Raw genomic sequence first — 4,487 nt, 5'->3', positions numbered from 1 at the left:
TGTCCTGGCTACTTTTGGCCATCTACACCCTGGACAGGTCACCAGTCAGTCGCAGGAGTAAAAGTTTTGAATGTGAACTTTTTTGATACAACATATTAAAAGTAAAATCAAACTGACGGGAAGAACGAAGACAAGCATTCATCCGTCCAAACAAACTGAGCTGGGATTCTATAAGTTGTTGCTGGTTTGATCAACTGTTGGTTAATTAGTTGGTCAGAAGTTAGAATCCAACTCAACCCAATTCACCTCATCCTAACATATAGGTCACCTTGGATAAATTCCTCTATTTAATTCATTTGAAACTTGCATGATGTCTGGTTTGGGTTGCCCCAACTTCACAAAAAAAGTGCTCCGGCGTCCAGGCAAAATTTAAAGCCAACAACACAGAGACGCAGTGGCGGAGAAACCAGAATAAACTGGCTGTAGTCTAAAGCGCCTCTAGGATTTTTCAAGTTACGTAAAGACTCCAGCGTTCGCACCAGAGCGGACCGGATGCCCTTGGGCTGGGGGTTAGTTATTTTTTTTCCGAAGGTGACCCTAATTCTCAATCTTAATCAAATCGGGATCTGAATTTACTTCTAGAATACATCACTTGTGTCTTTGTTTCAGCCTTGATAAAACGTTCACCTTATATGAGCATCAGTAACAAACTGCCTGGTGTTAAAAGTTAATATGGCAGATATTTCATAATTACAAATAACTCATTTCTCTGGCATTTAATCGCATTTTCCCAAAAGTCTATCAGAACAAATGCCCACTAACTGAATTGTCTGTCCAGCAGCTCTGTCTTTTGTGGCCCAGCCAACAGCCTGTTATCATTAGACGGCATTTAATGACTCCTTCCACCTTGCATTACAATTCGGAGAGAACCGCACTTTATTGTGTCAGCAACCATTTGCCCTGTCACCATGATGAAGCCCCGGGGCTTTGGTGGAGCTGCTTTAGAGCCCAGACACCCTTAGCCATTACTCAGGTGAAGTGCCAGCAGCGGATGATCAATGCGTCTCTGCTAGTGAAGAGGAGATGGCACAAAAAAGCCAGAGAAAGGCAATGAAATTGATAGAGAGAGATGAAAATAAGCCTGAGGAGTGACTGCAATTTTACCGTCTCATTTATCATCTGCTTCCTCCTGAGCTCTGACTGTCCTCAACCTGCTGCTGTAATAGCCTGTCTGGATGTCGTATTTACGAGGTGCCATCGGAACAGCTGCATTTATGTGGGCAGCCAAATCATACACCTTTATCAAGTGTGTCTGTCCACTGGAGGGCCAGCTGACCCGGAGTTTATCAGGACCAGAGCTCTGTCCACTTTGAGGGGAATAATGTTCTTCAGGGTTCAGCCGGACTGTGAGGTCACCATCTGCATCTCTGTCTGTCTGTCTAACCCTCAGTCTGCTCATCCGTCTTCCTGTCTTTCCGTCAGTCTACCTCCAGGTCAACCCTTCAGTCTTTGCAGTGCTTTCAGGACGTCGAGGGGGGAACGAAAGTCTGACTGTGTGCTGTTTTGTCTACGCATGGGAAAGGGAAGCTGAAGAAGCAAAAAGAACGTTGATAAGCACGCTGGGCTGAGAGACGAGGGAGGGGGGACTTTTGTGCTGATGTGTGTGTTCGACTGTGTGGGAGACGGGGCGAGCGGAGAGTGCCAGGCAATGTAGGAGGGGGGAACGCGTCTGGAAAGCATCAAGCCATCGCTCCACAGATGTGTGAGTGCCCGTTCACAAGCGCCGTGTGCAGCTCCTCTGGTTCTCTGGCTTGTTAACCTGCAGGTCACGGGCAGCTTCAGGTGATGAAGTCAATGCCTGGCACACAAGACGGGAACAACGACCTCTCCCAGGGTAAAGCACATTTTCACCAATAAACAATAAACATGGAGGCATGTGTGTTCACGCTCCTTCTAATGACAGGACATCTGCACTGTAAAACCTTTGGGGGAGTATCGTTCAAATTTAAGGAATTATCTTTTAATGTAGCCTTTTTTGTAAGATCCTTAAAGGGGCCATACTATGATTTTCTTCAGCACTTCGGAGTGAACTATTTCCATATAGACGATCATATATTACTTTCGGAACACTAAAAAACAAATCATTAATGAAATATGAGTCCTTTTTTTTGGACTGTTTTAATACACAGAAGTAAAACGACTTGATCTCTGAGGCTCCGCCTTTCGCTCCTTGTCGGTCCCGCCCATTTCTCGACATCATCCTTGAGCCTGCCCATAGACCAATGAGCCTCCTCAGAGTGCCTGCTTTCGGTTTCTGACCAAACTTTGTAAACAAAACCATGTGACTAAAGATCTCTTCAGTCATTGGTCAGCAGCTATGGGGGTGGGTCAAAACGATTGTGAATGCTTGCCAGGATTTTTCACTTATTCAAACTTTGTATTTTGCTGATGGATTTTGAGCATCTGCATGAAGGCCAGGTTCAACACTTTTTTACTACAGCTTTGGTACCACAGAGGAATCCTGCATGACAGTTACTGGGGACACTGCGACTACAGGTACGTATGCTATTAAGTGCTTGTGTCGTGTAGATTGTTGGTAGAATCAAAGTGGATCACGTTAAAAGTTGTTTTATTGAGCATGAATTCATCCGACCTTATTTTAATGTGTTTTCCGTGTCTCATCGTTGTGGCGTTATGATTTTGTTTTTAAGAGAATTCTATTAGAACTACAATAGAGGTTTTAATATGACGTCACGGCAGCACCCCGCGCCACGCAATGAGACACAGAAAAGTGAGTTATATGTTTTTTAGTAGTTAAAATAAATGTTCTAACAAGTAAACAGTTGGACCAATTATTTCCTTTTGGTTAACAAGACAATCAAAGGTCTACATTTGTCCGCGGCTCATTGATTGCCTCATTTCTAACGTTCTTACATCACGTGACTGTCTGGTACGGTGGCTGTTTTGGTTGTTTCACGCTTGGTTTGTTTTGTATTCAGACTGAGGAATCTCAGAGTGAACCGAAGTTCGGTCCGATTGAAAATGAACCAAGACCACCTTAAAAGATGGGTCAGAGAGAGGTTCCTGGTACAGATGTGGTGCCAAGGTAGTTACCTCTGCCAGGATACACAGGTAACTACATCAGCACCACAGCTCCACGGAGAAAGTGCGTGTGTTTTCATCTTAGTCTAGGGGCGGAGCTTGCAGCACAGATTTTTCCTGAAGGGGCGGTTGGCATCGTGCTGATGTCAGCATGATACCACCCAATCGTTTTCGTGGGTATGGGAGGGGCTGCTGCAGGTAGTGCAGGTTTTTAGAGGATTACTCTTAAATGCATGAACGGATCAAAATACCGTTTTGGGGTTCTTCATAGTGAGGAATAAAAAATATAATGCACTTAAAACCTCAAAAAGTAGAATTTTCATGGTATGCCCCTTTAAATCACATTTGAAAAAAAGTTTTTATGAACTTTTTACTATTGACAGAATCTACAACCAGATAAATCATCCTTGTATAAATCTGAATATTCTTCAATGTCCCACTCCGATCATCTTTTGTAAAAGCGTTCTCAGTGATCTTTTAATTATGATTAGGCCGTTTTTAGACAAATTAATAAACCTCTGTTGTTCTCTAGGACATCGTTTCTGCAGAGCGGCAAGAGTGTTGTAGTAAGCCTTCCTTCATTTCCCATCCTTCCTTTGCTTAAAACTTGCTTCCACTGAGCAGTCCGGTCCAGTATTTTGTGCGTTTCCATTGCAAAATGGTCAACAGAACCAAACCGTACCTCTTGAGGGACCGCATCGGTTGTAGGACCATTGAAAAGTGGAACGGAACGGTTGGGATGGAACCACAGCCACTCGTTGAGTGGCAGAAAGTGGAGACGACATTGAAAGCACCAACATAGTGCCTATTTAAATTGACGTTTTTAACGTTTGTAAGCATTCGAGACTTTGAATTTTCTTGTGTTCTCTTTTGGTCAAGAGTCTGTATTAAAAATGCCTGCAAACAACAGCAAGACCTGGTCTGAGGAGGAACTGCGAACATTTCTTGCCATCCTTGGCAACACTGTAATACAGGGTGAGCTAGCGGCATGCTAGTGGTCTATGCTACACATGCATCGTGAAAGCAAACTGCTCAGTGGAAGTAAAGCTCAACTGAGTGAAAACGCTTACCAGAATTAACTGGGCCATACCACTCCTTAGCGGACCGGACCGCTCAGTGGGAATGAGGTTTTACACTCTTTCATGTTCAGTGTGAGTGATATCCCACAGCTGCTTCAGTCTTACTAGCGTAAGTCCAAATACTGAAATTAAACCACGCTTTTGTCAAATTCGAGGCATACATCCCAAAAGTGTGTCATACCACATGTGGAAAAACCGAAACCTTTACCAGGAAATGATCGCATGCTGAACGTGAACGATGAAAGATGGAAAGATTTCAAAGAACTCGACCACACTCAGGTCCGTAAGGGTTTTTCTTAAATAAATAAGCAACTTTTTCATTGCATTGGGTCCCATTTTTTAGTCTTTGGAATGACTCAGTCTGGA

This window comes from Oryzias melastigma, linkage group LG4, assembly GCF_002922805.2.
Source record: "Oryzias melastigma strain HK-1 linkage group LG4, ASM292280v2, whole genome shotgun sequence".
Lineage (NCBI taxonomy): Eukaryota > Metazoa > Chordata > Actinopteri > Beloniformes > Adrianichthyidae > Oryzias > Oryzias melastigma.
Note: the sequence above shows the minus strand (reverse complement) of the source record.